The following is a 14,637-nucleotide window of genomic DNA, read 5'->3' as shown; positions in this document are numbered from 1 at the left end:
TGGATCATTGTGATGAAAAAGGCATGGAGCCTTGTCATAACAGGGTTCAAGGAGCATACTGACGACAAGTGTCAGGGAGCATTGTGATGACAAGTGTATTGAGCATTGTGATGACAAAGGTCATGGAGCATTGTGATGAGAAGACCATGGATAATTGTGATGATGAGCGTCATGGGGTGTTGTGATGATAAGTGTTATGGAACATTTTGATCTTAAGGGTTTGGTGTATTATGATGACAGAGGTCATAGAGAATTTTGATTTCATTCTGATGAAAATAGCCTGAAGCTTTATGATGATGGGCATGGTGCATTGTGATGACAGGGTTCATGGAGCATTGAGATGAAAAGGGGCATGGAGTATTGTGATTACAGGGGTCTTGGAGCATTGTGATGAGAAGGGTCATGGAGCCTTGTGATGACAAGGCCATGGATCATCGTGATGGCAGTGGTCACGGAGCATTGTTATGACAGGGCTAATGGAGCGTTGTGATGGCAAGGTCATGGAGCATTGTGATGCCAAGGGTCATGGATCTTTGTGATGACAAATGTCATGGAGCATTTTGACCACAAGGACATTGTGCATTGTGATGAGAAGGGCAGGGAGCATTGTGATGACAGAGGTCATGGAGATTTTTTATTTCATTGTGCTGACAATAGCCTGAAGCATGTTGATGATGGGCATGGTGCATTGTGATGACAGGGTTCATGGATCATTGAGATGAAAAGGGGCATGGAGCATTGTGATTACAGGGGTCTTGGGGCATTGTGATGAAAGGGTCATGGAGCCTTGTGATGACAAAGCCATGGAACATCTTGATGGTAGGGGTCATGGAGCATTGTTATGACAGGTGTAATGGAGCATTGTGATCGCAAGGGCATGGAGCATTGTGATGAGAAGGCCATGGAGCATTCTGATGACATTTGTCATGGAGCTTTGTGATGACAAGGGCATGGAGCAATGTGATGAGAGCGTTCATGGAGCATTGTGATGAAAATGACATGGAGAATTGTGATGCCAAGGGTCATGGATCTTTGTGAAGACAAAGACCATAGAGAATTTTGATGAGAAGGGCGTTGTGCATTGTGATGAGAAGGGCAGGGAGCATTGTGATGACAAGGTCCTGGAGCATTTTGATGAAAAGTGTCATGGAACATTTTGATGACAGGGTTTATGGAACATTGTGATGTCAGTGGTCATGGAGCATATTGATGAAATGGGTCATGGAGCAGTTTGATGACAGGGGTTATGGAACATTGTGATGTCAGTGGTCATCGAACATTGTGATGACAAGTGCATGTAGCATTGTGAAGACAGGAATCATAGAGCATTATGATTACAGGGGTGTCGGAGTATTGTGACGAATAGTGATGTAACATTGTGATATCAGTGGTGAGAGAGCATTTTGATGAGAATTGCATGGAGCATTATGATGACAAGGTTTATGGAGCACTGTGATGACAATATTGTGGAGCACTGTGATGACAAGCGCATGGTGCATTGTGATGACATGTGTCATGGAGCAATGTGCAGACAAGCGCATGGAGAATTGTGATAACAAGGGTCATGGAGCATTGTGCTGAGAAAGGCATAGAGCATTGTGATGACAAGCGTCAAAGAGCATTGTGATGAAAAGTTCATGGAGCATTGTGGTTAAAAAAGTCACAGAGGCTGTTGATGACGAGGGAATGGAACATTGTGATGATAAAGGTCATGAAGCATTGTGATGACTGGAGTCACGGAGCATTGTGATGACAGGGGTCATGGAGCATTGTTATAATAAGGGCATGGAGCATTGTGATGACAAGGGCATGGAGCATTGGTCTAATAAGTTTCATGGGTTATTGCGATGACAGTTGGAATGGTGCATTGTGGTGACAAGGGCATGGAGCATTGTGATGACCAGGTCATGCAGTATTGTGAAGACAGGTGTCAGGGAGCATTGTGATGACATATGTAATGGCCCATTGTGATGACAATGGCATGGAGCATTGTGATGCCAAGTGTCATGGAGGATTCTAATGACAAATGTAATGGAGCATTGTGATGACAATGGCTTGGAGCATTGTGATGACAAGGGTCAGGGATCATTGTGCTGACAAGTGCATGGAGAATTGTGATGACAAGGGTCATGGAGCATTCTGATGACAAGCTTGTGGAGTATTTTGATGACAATGGCATGGAGCATTGTAATGAAAATGGCATGGGGCATTGTGATGAAAAAGGCATAGAGCCATTTTGTGACAGGGTTCAAGGAGCATTCTGATGACAAGTGTCAGGGAGCATTGTGATGACAAGTGTATTGAGAATTGTGATGCCAAAGGTCATGGAGCATTGTGATGAAAAGGGCATGGAGAATTGTGATGACCCGCATCATTGAGCATTGTGATGACAAGTGTTATGGAACATTGTGATCACAAGGTTTTGGAGCATTGTGATGACAGATGTCATGGATCATTTTGATTTCAAGGAGCATGGAGCATTGTGATGACAAGGGCATGAAGCAATGTGACTCCAAATCTCATGGAGGATTGTGATGACATGGTAATGGAGTATTGTGATGACAAGTGCATAGAGCACTGTAACGACATGGTCATGTAGCATTTTGCTGATAAAGGCATGGAGCATTGTGATGACAGGTGTCATGGAGCACTGTGATGACAATCGACACAGAGCATTGTGAATACAGGGTTCATGGAGCATTGGGTTGACTAGGGAATGGAGCATTGTGATGACAAGTGTCCCGGATCATTGTGTTGTCAGGTGTCCTGGAGTGTTGTGATGACAGTGGGAATGGAGAATTTTGATTATATTGGTCATGGATCATTATGATGAGAAGGTCATGGAGCACTGGGGTGAAAATGTTCATGGAGTATTGTGATGACAGGGGTCATGGAGCATTGTGATGACAAGGGAATGGAGCATTGTGGTGACAAGGTCCTGAAGCATTGTGATGAGAAGTCCATGGAGACATGTGATGACAAATCTCATGGAGCATTCTGATGAAAAGGGGCATGGTGCATTGTAATAACAGTGGTCTTGGAGCATTGTGATGACAAGGGCTTGGAATATTGGGATGAGAAAGCCATTATGCATTCTGATGACATGGTCATGGAGCTTTGCGATGACAAGGGCATGGAGAATTCTGATTACAGGGTTCTTGGAGCTTTGTGATGAAAAGGGCATGGATCATTGTGATGAAAAAGGCATGGAGACTTGTCATGACAGGGTTCAGTGAGCATACTGATGACAAGTGTCAAGGAGCATTGTGATGACAAAGGTCATGGAGCATTGTGATGAGAAGACCACGGATAATTGTGATGACGAGAATCATGGGGTGTTGTGAAGATAAGTGTTATGGAACATTGTGATCACAAGTGTTTGGAGCATTATGATGACACAGGTCATGGAGCATTGTGATAACAAGGGCATGGAGCATTGTAATGACAAGGGCATGGAGCATTGGTCTAATAAGTTTCATGGATTATTGCGGTGACAGTTGGAATGGTGCATTGTGATGACATGGGCATGGAGCATTGTGATGACCAGGTCATGCAGTATTGTGAAGACAGGTGTCAGGGAGCATTGTGATGACATATATAATGGCCCATTGTGCTGACAATGGCATGGAGCATTGTGATGCCAAGTGTCATGGAGGATTCTGATGACAAATGTAATGGAGCATTGTGATGACAATGGCTTGGAGCATTGTGATGACAAGGGTCCGGGAGCATTGTGCTGAGAAGTGCATGGAGAATTGTGATGACAAGGGTCATGGGGCATTCTGATGACAAGCTTGTGGAGTATTCTGATGACAATGGCATGGAGCATTGTGATAAAAACGGCATGGGGCATTGTGATGAAAAAGGCATGGAGCCTTTCCGTGAGAGGGTTCAAGGAGCATTCTGACGACAAGTGTCAGGGAGCATTGTGATGAAAAGGGCATGGAGTATTGTGATGACCGGCATCATGGAGCGTTGTGATGACAAGTGTTATGGAACATTGTGATCACAAGGGTTTGGAGCACTGTGATGACCGAGGTCATGGATCATTTTCATTTCAAGGAGCATGGAGCATTGTGATGACAAGGGCATGAAGCAATGTGATCCCAAGGTTCATGGAGGATTGTTATGACAATGGTAATGGAGTATTGTGATGACAAGCGCATAGAGCATTGTAATGACAAGGTCATGTGGCACTTTGCTGACAAATGCATGGAGCATTTTGAGGACAGGTGTCATGGAGCACTGTGATGACAAGTGTCATGGAACATTGTGAATACCGGGGTCATGGAGCATTGTGATGACAAGGGCATGGATCATTGTGATGACAATGGTCATGGAGCATTGGGCTGAAAATGTTCATGGAGTATTGTGATGACAGGTGTCATGGAGCATTGAGATGAAAAGGGGCATCGATCATTGTGATTACAGTGTTCCTGGAGCATTGTGATGACAAAGGCATGGAGCATTTTGATGAGAAGTCCATGGAACATACTGATGACATGTGTCATGGAGCTTTGTGATGACAAGGGCATGGAACATTGTGATTACAGGGGTCTTGCAGCATTGTGATGACAAGTGTCATGGAGCCTTGTGATGACAAGTCTGTGGAACATTGTGATGGCAGGGTTCATGGAGCATTGTTATGACAGGGGTAATGGAGCATTGTGATGAGAAAGGCATGGAGCATTGTGGTTACAAGGTTTATGGAGCATTGCGAAGACAAATTTGTGGACCGCTGTGATGAAAATCGCGTGGCACATTGTGATGACAAGTGTCATGGAGCATTGTGATGAAAAGATCATGGAGCATTGTGGTTACAAAGGTCACAGAGCCTTGTGATGACACGGGCATGGACCACTGTGATGACAAATGTCATGAAGCATTGTGATGACTGGAGTCACGGAGCATTGTGATGACAGGGGTCATGGAGCATTGTCATAACAAGGGCATGGAGCATTGTGATGACAATGGCATGGAGCATTGGTCTAAAATGTTTGATGGATTATTGTGATGACAGTTGGAATGGCGCATTGTGATGACAAGGGCATGGAGCATTGTGATGACCAGGTCATGCAGTATTGTGAAGACAGGTGTCAGGGAGCATTGTGATGACATATGTAATGGCCCATTGTGATGACAATGGCATGGAGCATTGTGATGCCAAGTGTCATGGAGGATTCTGATGACAAAGTTAATGGAGCATTGTGATGACAATGGCTTGGAGCATTGTGATGACAAGGGTCAGGGAGCATTGTGCTGAAAAGTGCATGGAGAATTGTGATGACAAGGGTCATGGAGCATTCTGATGACAAGCTTGTGGAGTATTTTAATGACAAAGGCATGGAGCATTGTGATGAAAATGGCATGGGGCATTGTGATGAAAAATACATGGAGCCTTTTCGTGACAGCGTACAAGCAGCATTCTGACGACAAGTGTCAGGGAGCATTGTGATGGCAAGTGTATTGAGAATTGTGATGACAAAGTTCATGGAGCATTGTGATGAAAAGCGCATGGAGTATTGTGATGACAAGGGCATGAAGCAATGTGATCCCAAGGTTCATGGAGGATTGTGATGACAATGGTAATGGTGTATTATGATGACAAGCGCATAGAGGATTGTAATGACAAGGTCATGTAGCATTTTGCTGTCAAAGGCATGGAGCATTGTGATGACATGTGTCATTGGGCACTGTGATGACAAGCGTCACGGAGCACTGTGTATACAGGGTTCATGGAGCATTGGGATGACAAGGGCATGGATCATTGTGATGACAAGGGTCATGGAGCATTGGGCTGAAAATGTTCATGGAGTATTGTGATAACAGGGGTCATGGAGCATTGTGATGACAGAGGTCATGGAGAATTTTGATTTCATTGTGCTGACCATAGCCGGAAGCATCATGATGATGGGCATGATGCATTGTGATGACAGGGTTCATGGAGCATTGAGATGAAAAGTGGCATGGAGCATTGTGATTACAGGGGTCTTGGAGCATTGTGATGAAAAGGGCATGGATCATTGTGATGAAAAAGGCATGGATCCTTGTCATGACAGGGTTCAAGGAGCATAAAGACAACAAGTGTCAGGGAGGATTTTAATGACAAGTGTATTGAGCATTGTGATGACAAAGCTCATGGAGCATTGTGATGAGAAGACCATGGATAATTGTGATGACGAGCATCATGGGGCATTGTGATGACAAGTGTTATGGAATATTGTGATCACAAGGGTTTGGAGCATTGTTATGCCAGAGGTCATGGAGCATTTTGATTTCACTGAGATGACAATAGCCTGAAGCATTATGATGATGGGCATGGTGCATTGTGATGACAGGGTTCATGGAGCATTGAGATGAAAAGGGGCATGGAGCATTGTGATTACAGGGGTCTTGGGGCATTCTGATGAGAAGGGCATGGAGACTTGTGATGACAAGGCCATGGAACATCATGATCGCAGGGGTCATGGAGTATTGTTATGAAAGGGGTAATGAAGCATTGTGATGAGAAGGGCATTGAGCATAGTTCTGAAATGTTTCATGGATTATTGTGATGAGAGTGGGCATGGAGCATTTTTATGACAAGGGCACAGAACACTGTGATACATGGGTCATGGCTGATTGTAATGACAAGGGCATGGAGCAATGTGATGAGAGGTGTCATGGAGCACTATGATGACTAGAGTCACGGAGCATGGTGAATACAGGGGTCATGGAGCATTGGGATGACAAGGTCATTTATCATTTTGATGACAAGGGTCATGGAGCATTGGGCTGAAAATGTTCATGGAGTATTGTGATGACAGAGGTCATGGAGAATTTTGATTTCATTGCGCTGAAAATAGCCGGAAGCATTATGATGATGTGCATGCTGCATTGTGATGACAGGGTTCATGAAGCATTGAGATGAAAAGCGGCATGGAGCATTGTGATTACAGGGGTCTTGGAGCATTGTGATAACAAAGGCATTTTGAGGAGAAGGGTCATGGAGCATTGTGATGACAATGGCTTGCAGCATTGTGATGACAAGGGTCAGGGAGCATTTTGCTGACAAGTGCATGGAGAATTGTGATGACAAGGGTCATGGAGCATTCGGATGAGGAGCTTGTGGAGTATTTTGATGACAATGGAATGGGGCATTGTGATGAAAATGGCATGGGACATTTTGATTAAAAAAGCATGTAGCCCTTACGTGACAAGTTTCAAGGAGCATTCTGACGACAAGTGTCAGGGAGCATTGTGATGACAAGTGTATTGTGAATTGTGATGACAAAGGTCATGGAGCATTGTGACGAAAAGGGCATGGAGTACTGTGATGACAGGCATCATGGAGCTTTGTAATGACAAGTGTTATGGAACATTGTGATCACAAGGGTTTGGAGAATTGTGATGACAGAGGTCATCAATCATTTTGATTTCAAGGAGCATGGAGCACTGTGATGACAAGGGCATGAAGCAATGTGATCCCAAGGTTCATGGAGGATTGTGATGACAATGGTAATGGCGTATTGTGATGACAGGCGCATAGAGCAATGTAATGACAAGGTCATGTAGCACTTTGCTGACAAATGCATGGAGCATTTTGAGGACAGGTGTCATGGAGCACTGTGATGACAAGTGTCATGGAACATTGTGTATACAAGGGTCATGGAGCATTGTGATGACAAGGGCATGGATCATTGTGATGACAAGGGTCATGGAGCATTGGGCTGAAAATGTTCATGGAGTATTGTGATGACAGGTGTCATGGAGCATTGAGATGAAAAGGGGCATGGATCATTGTGATTACAGGGTTCCTGGAGCATTGTGATGACAAAGGAATGGAGCATTTTGATGAGAAGTCCATGGAACATACTGATGACATGTGTCATGGAGCTTTGTGATGACAAGGGCATGGAGCATTGTGATGACATGTGTCATGGAGCAATGTGCAGACAAGCGCATGGAGAATTGTGATGACAAGGGTCATGGAGCATTGTGCTGAGAATGGCATAGAGCATTTTGATGACAAGCGTCAAAGAGCATTGTGATGAAAAGTTCATGGAGCATTGTGGTTAAAAAGGTCACAGAGGCTGTTGATGACGAGGGAATGGACCATTGTGATGACAAAGTTCATGAAGCATTGGGATGACTGGAGTCACGGAGCATTGTGATGACAGGGGTCATGGAGCATTGTGATGACAAGGGCATGGAGCATTGGTCTAATAAGTTTCATGGGTTATTGCGATGACACTTGGAATGGTGCATTGTGGTGACAAGGGCATGGAGCATTGTGATGACCAGGCCATGCAGTATTGTGAAGACAGGTGTAAGGGAGCATTGTGATGACATATGTAATGGCCCATTGTGATGACAATGGCATGGAGCATTGTGATGCCAAGTGTCATGGAGGATTCTGATGACAAAGGTAATGGAGCATTGTGATGACAATGGCTTGGAGCATTGTGATGACAAGGGTCAGGGATCATTGTGCTGACAAGTGCATGGAGAATTGTGATGACAAGGGTCATGGAGCATTCTGATGACAAGCTGGTGGAGTATTTTGATGACAATGGCATGGAGAGTTGTAATGAAAATGGCATGGGGCATTGTGATGAAAAAGGCATGGAGCCTTTTTGTGACAGGGTTCAAGGAGCATTCTGATGACAAGTGTCAGGGAGCATTGTGATGACAAGTGTATTGAGAATTGTGATGCCAAAGGTCATGGAGCATTGTGATGGAAAGGGCATGGAGTATTGTGATGACCCGCATCATGGAGCGTTGTGATGACAAGTGTTATGGAACATTGTGATCACAAGGTTTTGGAGCATTGTGATGACAGATGTCATGGATCATTTTGATTTCAAGGAGCATGGAGCATTGTGATGACAAGGGCATGAAGCAATGTGACTCCAAATCTCATGGAGGATTGTGATGACATGGTAATGGAGTATTGTGATGACAAGCGCATAGAGCACTGTAACGACATGGTCATGTAGCATTTTGCTGATAAAGGCATGGAGCATTGTGATGACAGGTGTCATGGAGCACTGTGATGACAATCGACACAGAGCATTGTGAATACAGGGTTCATGGAGCATTGGGTTGACTAGGGAATGGAGCATTGTGATGACAAGTGTCCCGGATCATTGTGTTGTCAGGTGTCCTGGAGTGTTGTGATGACAGTGGGAATGGAGAATTGTGATTATATTGGTCATGGAGCATTATGATGAGAAGGTCATGGAACATTCTGATGACATGTGTCATGGAGCTTTGTGATGACAAGAGCATGGAGCATTGTGATGACATGCGTCATGGAGCTTTGTGATGACAAGGTCATGGAGCATTTTGATGACAAGGGAGTTGTGCATTGTGATGAGAAGGGCAGGGAGCATTGTGATGACGGTGTCATGGAGCAATTTGATGAAAATGGTCATGGAACATTTTGATGACAGGGGTTATGGAACATTGTGGTGTCAGGGGTCATGGAGCATTTTGATGAAAATTGTCATGGAGCATTTTAATGACAGGGGATATGGAACATTGTGATGTCAGGGGTCATCGAACATTGTGATGATAAGTGATTGTAGCATTGTGATGACAGGAGTCATGGAACATTGTGATGACAGGGGTGAGGGCGTATTGTGACGAATAGTGATGTAACATTGTGATATCAGTGGTGAGAGAGCATTTTGATGAGAAGCGCCTGGAGCATTGTGATGACAAGATTTATGGAGCACTGTGATGACAAGATTGTGGAGCACTGTGATGACAAGCGCATGGTGAATTGTGATGACATGTGTCATGGAGCATTGTGCTGACAAGCGCATGGAGCACTGTGATGACAAGGGTCATGGAGCATTGTGCTGAGAAAGGCATAGAGCATTGTGATGAAAAGAGTCAAAGAGCATTGTGATAAAAATTTCATGGAGCATTGTGATTAAAAAAGTCACAGAGACTGTTAATGATGAGGGCATGGACCATTGTGATGACAAATGTCATGAAGCATTGTGATGACTGGAGTCACGGAGCATTGTTATGACAGGGGTAATGGAGCATTGTGATGAGAAGGGCATGGAGCATTGTGATTACAAGCTTTATGGAGCATTGCGATGACAAATTTGTGGACCGTTGTGATGAAAAGCGCGTGGCACATTTTGATGACAAGGGTCATGGAGCATTTTTCTTACAAAGGCATGGAACATTGTGATGAGAAGGGTCACGGAACATTGTGATGAAAAGTTCATGGAGCATTTTGGTTACAAATGTCACAGAGCCTTGTGATGACGCGGGAATGGACCATTGTGATGACAAATGTTATGAAGCACTGTGATGACTGGAGTCACGGAGCATTGTGATGACGTGTCATGGAGCACTGTGATGACAAGTGTCACGGAGCATTGTGAATACAGGGGGCATGGATCATTGTGATGACTAGGTTCATGGAGCATTGGGCTGAAAATGTTCATGGAGAATTGTGATGACAGAGGTCATGGAGCATTGTGATGACTAGGGAATGGAGCATTGTGATGACAAGAGTCCCGGATCATTGTGTTGTCAGGTGTCCTGGAGTGTTGTGATGACAGTGAGAATGGAGCATTGTGATGATATTGGTCATGGAGAATTGTGATGAGAAGGTCATGGAGCATTGGGCTGAAAATGTTCATGGTGTATTGTGATGACAGGGTTCATGGAGCATTTTGATGACAAGGAAATGGAGCATTGTGGTGACAAGGTCCTGGAGCATTGTGATGAGAAAACCATGGAGACGTGTGATGGCAAGTCTCATGGAGCATTCTGATGAAAAGGGGCATGGTGCATTGTGATTACAGGGGTCTTGGAGCATTGTGAGTACAAGGGCATGGAGCATTGGGATGAGAAGACCATGGAGCATTCTGATGACATGCGTCATGGAGCTTTGCGATGACAAGGGCATGGAGCATTCTGATTACAGTGGTCTTGGAGCATTGTGATGAAAAGGGCATGGATCATTGTGATGAAAAAGGCATGGAGCCTGGTCATAACAGGGTTCAAGGAGCATACTGACGACAAGAGTCAGGGAGCATTATGATGACAACTGTATTGAGCATTGTGATGACAAAGGTCATGGAGCATTGTGATGAGAAAACCATGGAGCCTTGTGATGACAAGTCTCATGGAGCATACTGATGAAAAGGGGCCTGGACCATTGTGATTACAGGGGTCTTGGAACATTGTGATGACAAGGGAATGGAGCATTGTGAGGAGAAGGCCAACTACCATTCTAATGACATGCGTCATTGAGCTCTGTGATGACAAGGGCATGGAACATTGTGATTACAGGGGTCTTGGAGCATTGTGATGAAAAGGGCATGGATCACTGTGATGAAAAAGGCATGGAGCCTTGTCATGATAGGGTTCAAGGAGCATACAGACAACAAGTGTCATGGAGCATTTTAATGACAAGTGTATTGAGCATTGTGATGACAAAAGTCATGGAGCATTGTGATGAGAAGACCATGGATAATTGTGATGACGAGCGTCATGGGGCATTGTGATGACAAGTGTTAAGGAATATTGTGATCACAAGGGTTTGTAGCATTGTTATGACAGTGGTCATGGAGCATATTGATTTCATTGTGATGACAATAGCATGAAGCATTATGATGATGTGCATGGTACATTGTGAAGAAAGGTTTCATGGATCATTGAGATGAAAAGGGGCATGGAGTATTGTGATTTCAGGGGTCTTGGAGCATTGTGATGAGAAGGGTCATTGAGCCTTGTGATGACAAGGCCATGGAACATCGTGATGGCAGGGGTCATTGAGCATAGTTATGACAGGGGTAATGGAGCATTGTGATGGCAAGGGCATGGAGCATTGTGATGACAAGGCCATGGAGCATTCTGATGTCATGTGTCATGGAGCTTTGTGATGACAAGCACATGGAGCAATGTGATGACAATGATATGGAGCATTGTGATGCCAAGGGTCATGGATCTATGTGATGACAAAGGTCATGGAGCATTTTGATGAGAAGTGTGTTGTGCAGTGTGATGAGAAGGGCAGGGAGCATTGTGATGGTAGGGTCATGGAGCAATTTGATGAAAAGGGTCATGAATAATTTTGATGACATGCGTTATGGAACATTCTGATGTCAGGGGTCATGGGGCATTTTGATGAAAAGGGTCATGGAGCATTTTGATGACACGGGTTATGGAACATTGTGATGTCAGGGGTCATCGAACATTTTGATGATAAGTGCATGTAGCATTGTGATGACAGGAGTCATGGAACATTATGATGACAGGGGTGAGGGAGTTCTGTGACGAATAGTGATGTAACATTGTGATATCAGTGGTGAGAGAGCATTTTGATGAGAAGTGCATGGTGCATTGTGATGACATGTGTCATGGAGCATTGTGCTGACAAGCGCATGGAGCATTGTGATGACAAGGTTCATGGAGCATTGTGCTTAGAAAGACATAGAACATTGTGATGACAAGGGTCAAAGAGATTGTGATGAAAAGCTCAAAGAGCATTGTGGTTAAAAAGTCACAGAGACAGTTGATGACGAGGGCATGGACCATTGTGGTGACAAAGGTCATGAAGCATTGTGATGACTGGAGTCACGGAGCATTGTGATGACAGGGGTCATGGAGCATTGTGATAACAAGGGCATGGAGCACTGTGATGACAAGGGCATGGAGCATTGGGCTGAAAATGTTCATGGAGTATTGTGATGACAGGGGTCATGGAGCATTGTGATGACAAAGGTCATGGAGAATTTTGATTTCATTGTGCTGACAATAGCCGGAAGCATTATGATGATGGGAATGATGTACTGTGATGACAGGGTTCATGGATCATTGAGATGAAAAGGGGCATGGAGCATTGTGATTACAGTGGTCTTGGAGCACTGTGATGACAAGGACATGGAGCATTTTGAAGAGAAGGCCATGGAACATTCTGATGACATGTGTCATGGAGCTTTGTGATGACAAGAGCATGGAGGATTGTGATGACAGGGGTCTTGGAGCATTGTGATGACAAGTGTCATGGAGCCTTGTGATGAAAAGGCCGTGGAACATTGTGATGGGAGGGGTCATGGAGCATTGTTATGACAGGGGTAATGGAGCATTGTGATGAGAAGGGCATGGAGCATTGTGATTACAAGGTTTATGGAGCATTGCAATGACAAATTTGTGGACCGTTGTGATGAAAATCGCGTGGCACATTGTGATGACAAGGGTCATGGAGTATTTTTCTCACAAAGGCATGGAGCATTGTGATGATAAGGGACACGGAGCATTGTGATGATAAGGGTCACGGAGCATTGTGGTTTCAAAGGTCACAGAGCCTTGTGATGATGTGGGCATGGACCATTGTGCTGAGAAATGTTGTGAAGCATTGTGATGACTGGAGTCACGGAGCAGTGTGAGGACAGGCGTCATGGAGCTTTGTGATGACAAGGGCATGGAGCATTGTGATGACAGGGACATGGAGCATTTGTCTGACAAGTTTCATAGATTACTGTGATGACAGTGGACATGGTGCATTGTGATGACAAGGGCATGGAGCATTGTGATGAGAAGGTCATGGAGTTTTGTGAAGACAGGTGTCAAGGAGCATTGTGATGACATATGTCATGGTCCATTGCGATGACAATGGTAGGGAGCATTGTGATGCCAAATGTAATGGAGGATTGTAATGACAAATATAATGGAGCATTGTGATGACTAGGGCTTGGAGCATTATGATGACAAGGGCCATTGAGCATTTTCATAACAATGTCGTGACGCATTGTGAAGACAAGTTCCTGGAGCAATGTGATGAGAAAACCATGGAGCCTTCTGATGACAAGTCTCATGGAGCATACTGATGAAAAGGGGCATGGACCATTGTGATTACAGGGGTCTTGGATCATTGTGATGACTAGGGCATGGAGCATTGTGAGGAGAAGGCCAAGGAGCATTCTAATGACATGCGTCATTGAGCTTTGTGATGACAAGGGCATGGAGCATTGTGATTACAGGGGTCTTGGAGCATTGTGATGAAAAGGGCATGGATCATTGTGATGAAAAAGGCATGGATCCTTGTCATGACAGGGTTCAAGGAGCATAAAGACAACAAGTGTCAGGGAGGATTTTAATGACAAGTGTATTGAGCATTGTGATGACAAAGCTCATGGAGCATTGTGATGAGAAGACCATGGATAATTGTGATGACGAGCATCATGGGGCATTGTGATGACAAGTGTTATGGAATATTGTGATCACAAGGGTTTGGAGCATTGTTATGCCAGAGGTCATGGAGCATTTTGATTTCACTGAGATGACAATAGCCTGAAGCATTATGATGATGGGCATGGTGCATTGTGATGACAGGGTTCATGGAGCATTGAGATGAAAAGGGGCATGGAGCATTGTGATTACAGGGGTCTTGGGGCATTCTGATGAGAAGGGCATGGAGACTTGTGATGACAAGGCCATGGAACATCATGATCGCAGGGGTCATGGAGTATTGTTATGAAAGGGGTAATGAAGCACTGTGATGAGAAGGGCATTGAGCATAGGTCTGAAATGTTTCATGGATTATTGTGATGAGAGTGGGCATGCAGCATTTTTATGACAAGGGCACAGAACACTGTGATACATAGGTCATGGCTGATTGTAATG

Source organism: Mesoplodon bidens, assembly GCF_964165515.1.
Source record: "Mesoplodon bidens genome assembly, contig: HAP1_SCAFFOLD_174, whole genome shotgun sequence".
Classification (NCBI taxonomy): Eukaryota; Metazoa; Chordata; class Mammalia; order Artiodactyla; family Ziphiidae; genus Mesoplodon; species Mesoplodon bidens.
This window is presented reverse-complemented; position numbering follows the sequence as displayed.